This window comes from Pieris rapae, chromosome 9, assembly GCF_905147795.1.
Source record: "Pieris rapae chromosome 9, ilPieRapa1.1, whole genome shotgun sequence".
NCBI classification, from domain to species: domain Eukaryota; kingdom Metazoa; phylum Arthropoda; class Insecta; order Lepidoptera; family Pieridae; genus Pieris; species Pieris rapae.
This window is the reverse complement of record NC_059517.1, coordinates 3,521,529-3,533,018: the sequence shown is the minus strand read 5'-3', so window position 1 is coordinate 3,533,018 and position 11,490 is coordinate 3,521,529. Positions and strand designations below refer to the sequence as shown.

The following is an 11,490-nucleotide window of genomic DNA, read 5'->3' as shown; positions in this document are numbered from 1 at the left end:
CTATATGTCCTTTGACGGTTGATAAAAAATAAATCTTTGCAACGATTTGCACAATTGCAAATCAATTCCAAATTCTGCATACATCTGAATGTGAAATGATCTAAATTTCGACACGGGCCAATCAGGCGAGTCATCCGCATCGGGCGGATGCTATTGGAATGTAAAATAATGTAGAGCCATTTTTAGAGTACCGCTAGTGTATTGCTTCGGAATTTTTAATTACAAGCTCTGCTGGCTGCTAAGTTATTTTGCACTCGCCTAGTCTCTTTGCTTTTTATAGTGTTTCTAGAACAGAGTTCAGAAGTTTATTGTTACAATCTTCAGGTCAAAAGGTTTAATTAGCAGATGCTTTTCTCTGTGGGTAATCGACATTGATTTTACATACAGCTAAACGTTTCAATTGTTTGTAAAATACAAGAGTTACAGCATTATTTTTTTTATATTTTAGTGGAAAGGGTGCTACACAAAACAACAAATGTTCTGACACAATTATTTCCGCTAAATATGTAGGCAGTTAAATGTTGAATCTGTCATAAAACGATTCGTCAGCTAGAGTATTATCTGAGACAAAGTAGCTCTGAGTCGGAGAATTGATCATGTTGCGGTTGACAGGTTAATCCCGACTTCGAGATAACAATATCCCCAATGTATATAAAGGAAACTCTATTTGAAAAGGACTGTGGCTGTAAAGCTTAGAAAGATAAGAAATTGTACTAGTTCTATTCTTTAAAAAAGATTTATAAATAAATTCGCGTGTTAAAAATAACGAAATTACCGAAAAAAACTAAAAGACTAGTTTTATGTATTTTTATAAAAAAATGATTCTAATTAACTCGATTCTAATATCTACTCAAATTGTTTGTTAATTAATGAGTCTTTCTGAGTTCTCGATTGTTCTAAACAGTGATTTTATAGCGATTTTATTGAACTATAAATCAGGAATAGGGGTAATGTGAGACAAGAAAATATTCTATTGAATGAGGAAAAACTAGTTAATATCCGTCAAACGATTGGCGTTCATAGCAACAGTTGGCTCACTGGTTGCTTCCACCTTTACAACTTGTTGCCAATATACAACATCGTCAACAATTACATGTAAAAATTATAAGAAATTTATTAGATTCCCGATAAGTAACCAAATGGTTATGCACGGGAAACTAAACCAACAATATAGATATGATTAAATTAAAAAAAAACAAAGGCGTCAGCAAATAAAACATATAATAAAACATATAAATTTCTCTTGTCACAATGTAAACCCATACTCCTCCGAAATGACTCGACCGATTCTTATGAAATTTATTATGCATAATCAGTATGTCTGAGAATCATACATACATACAGACACGATAAGGGGTGTCCACACCAAAAAAATATTATTTTCTTATGTTACAACATACAAAAATAGATATAACGATACTCTACGAATAACCCTTATATTTTATTTGTTAGTTAAGCACCTATTACTTGAACTCTGTGGTTTATGAAGAGAAAGATCACAGAAAAACCTAAAAAGTTTCTGGAGTGGCATACCAAAATGTTGCATGCCTTAATAGGAGAAACGAAGTTCGCGAGGACATATATAGAGGAGTATTTTATAAAAGTTAAACTACACCTCACATCAAAACTCACAGTGCTTGTTCAGGGACGTTTACAAATAAAAGAAATAAGACCTCGCGAAATCCAATTAAGTTAAAACAAAAGAAGTTCGATCTCTGGTGGTATAGATGGAGGATGGTGCATTCAACAAACGCTCCAATTATGGTCGATTGGTCCGCAGTTGCATTGTTTATTAGCACAGCCGCTCAGAATCTCAGAATCCATTAACACGGTAGCTTGACAGTACATAAGTGCTTTGTTTAGCGCCAAAATTATAGAATACATCTGTAGTAAATGAAAAGAATGAAAAGCAATTATCTTTCTCGGAGATTTTAACCATAATTATTTATTTATTTATAAAAACACTCCTGCCTTAGCAGGTGACCCTAAATTGACACGAGTGCACAATAATAATATACTATACAGACGAAACACAAAAAAAACAAACGTATGAAATTACATAATACAAAATACTAACTAACTGTAGGAACTAACAAATAATTCTTTTGCCAGCTCACTCAACGGACAATAAAAAGGCCCGTAACCTATATACTTTGTTAAGTAAATTAATACACCGAATAACATGTGTCCTTTGCAGAAGGTTAGTCCTAGCTGTGGGCACATGAAGTAACGGCGGAGGATGTCGCTTTTTGACGAACCCATCAGGCACAATGAAGCTAAGGTACTGAAGTACTGCCGAATTACTGTCCTTGCCATGTGACAACTTTATTAAGTACATGACAAGCGCGAATTCTTGGCGTACTCTTAGCTCGTTGAAGCCTACAAAACCAAGATAAATAATGTTGGATACATGAGTGGATAAATGGATACACACCGTTCATCCTAAAATACATGTATCTTAATTTTTTTTATGATTATTGTAAATCATTTCACAGTTGAAGAAATACATAAAATATATTGTATTACAATACCAAATGGAAAAAACAAGTAACGCACTCAAGCTCCAACGAAGTAAATAAGCCACAAATGTGGCGTGAAATATATGCCACGTTGGGGAGTCACTGATAAGACGTCCCCTCCCCTTCTTCGGAAGTTATCCTCGTCCAGGATGTCATTGAAATACCCGATAACTTCCTAACGTAGAACTGCAATACGGGATGCTTGTGATTTCACAAAGATATTGACTGCCTGGACTGACTATTACGTTTTTAAGTATAAAAAGGCTACGGGCTTTGTAGATATTTGATATTGATGTGAAACATCTATAGCCGCACGTAAAACCGATTTCTGGCGTGGCGACGCATGCCGTGGCGACGCGTCGCCACGCTATATGATATACAGTCTAAATGCAGTAGTAAATTTCACATTAAAAATATTTAATGAAAATAATGTTTATTCAACAAATAGTCATCGTTATCTGGAAAAAAATCGTAATATTTTATTTTATCATTATGACATATTTACCTTTAAGTATGTAAAGGTAAATATTACTAAAAAACTCAAACAATATCTTGTTAAGCTGTCCTATACTGATACAGAAATCATTCTTATTATACAAAAATGGTATAGATATAAATTTGTTAAGTTAAATTAATTATTTAATTAACGTTTAGATGTAAAAGGAAGAGACTGGGTGCCCACAACACAGGGAATCCTAGTGTGGGGGCCAGTGCACTCTACTTTATAGAAACATTAATGTATTTTGTGTCTAATAAAGTTATTTCTTTCTTTCTTCTTACTTTCACCTGGTTCCTATCACAGTCTGTTCTTTTCTGCATATTACTTTTACAAAATAATGTCGATGTTTCACATCTGCCAGGCGTCCCGTTACGGCTCACATTTTTTTAAGAGATTTGACCACCAAAAGTATTTTCTTAACTTTTAAGATAGGGAAAGGTTTGCATAAATGATTAACCTAACTTAGGATTAGAGTGTTAAAAATGATAAAAATACATCAAACACATGTGAGCACGGTAACAGCTGTGGAGCGCGCATCCATCACGGGCTTAGACTGTCCAGGCGACAGCTGACAGCTTTACCACCTGACACTCCAAACAATTTTTTGTTAATATTAGATATTTATGTTAAGCATCTTTTTTAACGAAAAACATTTAACTCAGCCATTCTCTATTCGTACTAAACATGTAAAACTAAAATGTAAAATTAAATAATTAAAAATTATATAGGTTTTACAAAATAATGTGAAGATTAAAATATAACTGCTATTAGCTGGGTAGTTTTGTATGGCTTTACTCCTTTAGAAAAGGGCTCTCATGAATCCTTTGAGTGAGAGGGTTATGTAGGGACGGACATGAAGTGGATATTCTCAAGCGATAGAAGCGCTTCTTCATACATATTTTTATGAAATAACCTCAACTTAAGAATAAGCTTTACAGAGATTATGCCTTCAACTTTTTTCATATTATAAAGTTGAAGACTGGATAAAAGTTGAAGGAAGCTTAAACAAGTTGCTAGGTATATGTAAAAAATAGAAGGGATGAATACATTTAGTGATTTATATTTATTTCCAACACACAAATATACAGTATTTACAATATTATTAATATACATAGTAATAATAATAATAATGAAACATTTATTTATAAATTAAATTATTAAAAATTAAAATAAATTTAGTAAGTTTTGGTCCTTGTGGCAGTGTACCTTTAATTCTGGCATCGTTTCCTCCCTATATCGATACTTATTCGCTGAACGAAGAAAACACCAGCTATGGGTTCACCATAAGGTACCTAGGTAAATCTTTAATTAGTTCACTTGAGTCCTACTGCCAAAGATTTTCACTTGAATCCTACTGCCTAAGATTCCCTACTCCAATGGGAACAGAATCAAAGTTGGAGGAAAGAGTCTCATTATTGAGCCGTTTATTATTTTCCGCCTGCTCTGCGAAGAATAAAATAATAATAATAATTAGTTTTATGTACCGTAATATTTTGTCGTCTGTATTACGACGTAGTAAATGTGGCTTATTAGAGACCCAAACAGGGAGTACAGTAATATAGAACAATGTCTGTGATGTGTTAGATGTGGTTAATGTACCGAGCTTACAAATTCATTGTGACGAATAAGGCTAATAGTGCGTGACGTATAGGGCCTTATATTTAACAAATGTTCCTCAGATATTGCAGGCTAATCACGCCGGTTGGCTGTTGATTAATTGATCGTATAAATAAATTTTCTCTCAGTACAGATTAATTGTGTGTAAGTTATTCTTCTTATGAAATAAGGCAAACGAGCTGGCGGGTCGACCATCATAGGTAAGGTATTAATATATGCCTTAGAGGCACTTTTGGAAAATGTTCTATCATCTTCGGAGGACCTCCACTAATAGCAATTTAATTAGATAGATATTGGGATGTTCCACAGTTCGGGACTTGGTAAAAGGAAATGCGTATAATATTGAGGAATAATGTTTATATGCTATATACATATCTATATATATATAACTCTTGACTACGCCCCCTCTTGTGACAGGATTCCTAGTCTTACCTTCTTGAAATGTGAGGTCATACCTGAAACAAACGAATGCTATTTGTAATGCTAACGTTAAAGGTTGATATGTTATGTTTACATCATGTTATTTTTATGACAATATCTAATAAACCTAATTTACTAGAACTTATATATTTCATATAACCACTATTTCTTGAATTCATATCATTGTATTTTAATTAATTCAAATAAAAAAGGTATATTGCACTTTATGATATTTAATAAGTTTAGCTCTGGGTTAATTTAAAAGAACCAACATATTTTTATATGCCCTTCATGGGTGTATTTATACTGGATCAGGATCATATATGGCTCAGATAAAGTAGTAAATTATTAAAATTGTATGGAAAAACGATTCGTTTCGAACTGTCAAATACTGACATAGTACTATTATTACTTGACAAACCTATTCTTTAACAAAGACTTTAGACTACTAACTACTAATCTACGCATGAAAGTATACAGTTTTAAACTTTTAATCTTCTTTCCCTTTGATGCGAAAAGTTAGAGAAAATGAATTTTAATATTAAAAGCTTTAAACTTTAATTATTTCATCAAAACTTTGTTCAGCACAAAGAGATCTATAGGAATTTGTTCTTAAATAATTCTTTTTAATTTACGAAATTGACAAACCCATAGTTTTATGTTTCGAAATTGAGTGAATCTCTCATGAGAACAAGAAATAATAATAATGACATAGATCCACATCTATCGTGGAATAGATGGGGATAACATAAACATGTTTCGAATGAGGGCACTTTTTATTTTTAGGGAAATTTTTATATAAATTAGCTAATTATGATTATTAGCTATAATACTGAATCAGATCAGCGCATTCATAACGACTTTAAGGCATCGCAATATATTAAGACCAAAATAACTCTTTTAATTATTGTACTTTGCAATCAAAAACATTTTGTCTACGAAAACAAAACAAAAATATCTTTATTCATATAGGTAAACAAGTACACTTATGAACGTTAAAAAAATTAAATTAATTGTGAATTTACATTTACTGCCAGTTCTCAAATCAAGGGCGTTACATACATTATAGAAAAAATTCAGTATTTTTTTTAAATAAACAAGCATTGAACTGTAGAGAACAATAATTGAAAACAAAGCTCCAAGACAGAGGAAATATAATATATAGACAACTTTAAAAGCTTAAGCACGTAGATCATCCACGATAACGTCTGGTGTTAATAAAAGACTCAATTAAGCGACGCCAGGCGTGACGCCATTCAGTGATATCATAATATCAAACAACGAGAGGAATGATGTCATATTATTGTGGAAATACGGGTAATAGTATATACGATAAACAACTAATTCAAATATCACAGAAACAAAAGGGCTCAGCTACTATTACGAAGGTTTGGATAAAAATGTCAAACTAAAAATCACATCATACTTTGATTTAAAAGAATAGCTGGAAAAATGTATAGCATAAGTATAAAGTGAAAGGTATTAAATTATTAATTAACAACTGCGTAAAATATTCGTATGAAATTTATTTAGCTTGCTTCTTTTACTGTTTTATTTGGGAAAGATTCAGAGTCGAGACTAAGCATGTAGTATTACTGCTATATGCTCAAACCGAATTTATGAATTTATTCCCTTAGTTACAGGTCTAATATGACATACCCAGTGACTCTTTATACCTGTCAAATTCTACAACGCACTTGCGAGTCATCTAGCAAAGTGAGTTTCTATGGGCGACGGTATTTCTGATGCTAGATATATATAAATATGAATGGTAAATACAGAAATAAGAATAGGCATAGAATTTCACAATGAAAGAAAAACATTAGTCTCCCGGGGAATCAGTGGCGGAAACCAGCATAGCGGCCGCCGTGAATTTACTTTTTATCACATCCTTGGCAGTTTATTGCGATTATGTGACCAGATTTCAATATTTCCACATTCTTATTTGATTATAGCGAACAAATCTTTATCACACAAATTTCATGAAATAAATAAGGGTATAAACATTTTCATCCATTAAATGTTCTTCATTAACGTAAAATTTCTTATTAATAAGCGGATCCAGACAAATAAACACTGTAAGCAAATTTATGTTAAAAAAGCGAAGTGCAAAGTTAATGTTAAAGTGAAAATAGAACTTACAGTTAATAAAAACTTAAACGTAAAATTAGATACACAACAAGGTAATGGGGCCGCCTTCACAAGCTTATCAAATACGCAAAGTTGCAAGCGCCGCGGGACTTCGAGTATTAATTTATCAAGATATTTACTTAATACAATATCGGAGCGGGTTTAAACATGAGAAAATATTACTTACAAAGTATAAGCGACGTATTATTTATGCGAGTTTCCTTCGGGTATTCTACGAAAACTTTTAAGGAACACGAGATCTTCATTATATTAAAGTACTTTCTGCTGGTGTATTAAAAAGAAATTTCTTTGGAAATTGTCATTGGAGATTAAACATTTATTATCTCGTAATTACAAAACGGAGAGAAACTGGGAAGAAGCTTTTAGGAAATTTATTTGTCGTAATGCCAGTCAACTTTTCTATTTATTACATTACACGTTCGTATGTTTTCTTCTACTTTTGTTTCCAACTTTATTTATACCATGAATTTTAGGTTAGAGAAGTGTAAAATAAATGAAATAGTTAGTAAAATATAGTGCGAATATCAAAGAAATAAGACGTTACATGACATATAACTTATAATATATGATGCTGGGCTTACCCGGGCGTTGTGCTATGTGATAAACGGTGCTTTGTATATATACCTTTGCTTAATTGCCTGAAGTAAATACATATATAGTCATGAATTAAAAAACCAAAACCATAAATAAATTGCATTTGCAAATCGCACGTGTATCGTTAAAATACAGCCGTAGTCTAAATAAAATCAACGCCAAAATAGCCACTAAAATAAATAATCCTAAATTAGAACAATAGACGTTAAATGGCCTACTTCGCTGTGAAGAGACTTAGCTGAATACGAAAAGTTTTGAGAAAAAACGTTGAAATTATTTAATATTCTATAACATTCTTCTAATTGCCTGCTCTTAGAGGCTTTATGAGCTGGAATGCATTGCAATTTTGACTACACCGCATCGTGGTTGTTCATACCACTGTCCATCATTGTATTAAGATAAATATTACTTATTTTTATTTATAGGACAGTAATTAAGCAACATAAGTCAAACGCTTCGTGTTTAGGTTGGCTTTGTTAACATTTGAAATACAGTGTCGATAGTTTGTGAGTTTTTCTGTTTGAAACGATATACTGTATTTTCTTTAAAATAAATAACCCCGGTGTCATGTCAACGCCGGGTCGGGGCAGAAGAGATTTATGTTCTAGGGATTTTGTACTTCCATGAACAAAAAGTAAAATGTGACCGTTCTAACCATTTATACCAGCGACCATCAACTGCTTTTCATAACAAAAGACATAATAGATTACATTCTCCATTTTTTCATTTGTTACAAGTGATATTTTTTCTGGGTTTTTTGTATTTTATATTTTAAATGTACATATAATTAATAATTACAGACTAATTATTTATGACAGGTGGGTTATTGTGCTTTATAGCATCTATTTAAAATATATAATATTCGTGTATTCAATGTTATACCAAGATGTATAGATGATGATAGATGTATGTTAGTTTTAACAAACATAAACTAGGACCTTCAAACATCAAACTCAAAATGTAATTGAGGCGTCGCCATACGAGGTCTGAAACCACAGCGTTGACGCAAACACCCAAAATTAACTTCACGCGACAGTGGCGCCACTAATTGGCTGTTACCATGGTGACCACTCGTCCTTCGTCGAAATATAGACACATTTCGATTGTAAGTGACAATTATACGCGAGACTGCAATCAAAATTCGTTACACTAATTGGATACTGTTAAAATAATAAATCGCATGTCAAACCAATTACTGAGTTTTTCATCATTCAACGGGAACCATTATACTGGTACTAACAAATCATCAGAACTTTAGGAACCACTCGTTTTTATATAATTTTAAAGTACGATACAAAATTTAACCACCATCTTAGTATTTTAACGGGTACAGATCGATTTCGGTTAATATTGAAGGTAATAAATAAAGCAATACATTATTGAGTTAATTTAATAATCACGTCCATCTCGTTCTTATAAATATCAAGTACCTAAGTAATTTTTCTCTTAGTATTGGAAATGTCTTGCACGATGAACATAAAAACACATCAAAGTGATCGATATAAAGAAATTAAGAATGAAACATGAGATTATGGACAAAGATTCCCTTAGAGTTTTAAGGCTATTGTTGTATATATATGCGAGTATGTGTGAATAAAGCAATCATGACTAAATTCAGTTATAGCAGCCTCAAAATATTAAACAAAGGACGAATATATAGAATATGTAGCCAATTTGGATGTTGCAGTTTCGGTTAGGTAGAGATGTGTGCTCGTGACATATTGAATTATGAACAAATTTCTAGAATACATCATTTCAAATGCAACATTTGTATGAATATGTGATTACAAATAATAAGCGCATAATGTGTGTAATGAAGAGAAAAACACACTCGATAATTATATATATGAAATAAATTGTATACTTCAAATATGTATTCAATTTTTTTATGAATGAAAAAACCATAACGTAGTCTACGATTATACAAAATCTGTCTAAGTGGCATATTTATAAACATGACAAATCCTATATATTGCGCTACGGTAAAAAAATACCAGCAATAGACAATGCATATTTAATATTCTTTTACTTAAAGTAAACTCATTTAAATTATACATTATTTTGTACCTACAGATTTTAAAATACACTTTTATTTTGACAAATGAAGTCTCAGATTTTACAATCAACTTTGAACAATTTTAATTAGATTAATGCTTTAAAATATAATTTATGATTAAAGATAATATATGTTACCATAATTACAAACATTTAGTTTAAAATAGAAAATGGGAGTCCTTTGGTATCTGTGATTTTTAATTAAATATAACGAAGTTAAAAATAGACAAGCACAAAATTATGTTTTACATTTTTTTTGACAAAAGATCTAAGCCAGGCTCTCTAAAAAGGCGCTTCTTTCAGGATTCTGAAGTGTATTGTTAAAGCTTCCCGAAAACGATTACGATGACCATTATTCACTTGACAGAGAAAACATTGACGTCAGGATACTCCTTAATATTTCTGAAAGTGATACAAATTTATTGTTTGCAATGACATACAGAGGTTACGCTTAAAATTATTTCTTCCTTCGAGGTGCGGGTAGAATGTTCCAGAAGTGAAAAATGCCTGTAATCATTCATCAATACTGTGCCAAAAATCAACAATATTAAATCAAATGACAGCATTAAAACCTATAATATAATTATTGTTTCATCTTATGATGCTTTTAAGTAAATAACATTATAAAATATTTAAAAAAAATATTATGGACATTACAACACTGACAATAATGGTTTGTATAAAACACAATTCTTCCACCCAAGGAATAACTTTACTACTTGTACACTTAAACTATCTACTATAAAAGTTCATTAATTTTACATTTGATAAATATTCAAACGAGGCTTATGAAAGCTTCAAAATAAAGCTATGTCAAAACTAGGTGTTCCTTTGTTGACAGTTTGGGTAAGTTTCGTAGCATCAAAGGCTTGCCCGCGGGAGCTTCACAAACAATTCGCATTTCAACCGCTCAACTACGAACAAATCGATCTATGAGATGGAGCTGAATAAACTGCAGTATGCACTCGAATTAAATTCATCCGTGAATATTTCGAGAGAACTGAACTTCATTTTAGATTGTTATTTCATTGTGGTTTGACCTGACCTCACTAGAACAATACTTCAATCTTAGAAGTACTCAATTCAAACAAAAACAAAATTTAAATACAAACTGTAAAGTTTATTCAAAATACAAAACACCTAGCCGTAATAAACAGTATTGAAACTGGGAACTTAAAGTGACGGACGCTAAGCCTCTTAGGAATTTTGTTTACTGAATTCAAATAGGCGTATATTTAAATCTTATACTATATTCCAATCAAACAATAATATTTAAAGCGATACAGGCGTAGAACCACGTAGCCGAGTTGACGTAGCACTTCATTGGCGTAGTCAAATAAGCAGTCGTAGCATTCGTAGCACGTGTAGCAGAGTGAGTCGTAGATGATGTAGACGATTTCAATGTAGTCGTAAACGTAACAGGGAGAGCCGCGTGTGTCTTATGATAGATTACCTTCACACTACCAATAAGATCACACGCCGGGCTCGCCTTGTTTCGTTTTTCTTCCTTTCACCTTTGAGGTTATTAAAATCTTCACAAATCTTCATAATTCACCATTAATTCTAATTGTGTTTCATACAAATAATTTATTAACAGTAACCAAAACTTCAACTATTCAAAATGATTTATTCAAA

At 31.9% G+C, this 11,490-nt stretch overlaps 1 protein-coding gene across 10 annotated transcripts in view; it reads right to left on the bottom strand.

Annotated features, from left to right (window-relative positions):
• Positions 1 to 11,490, bottom strand: part of LOC110999700 (syntaxin-binding protein 5) — a 118,441-nt gene that overhangs the window by 41,618 nt on the left and 65,333 nt on the right. The gene's annotated exons all lie outside the window — the stretch shown is intronic.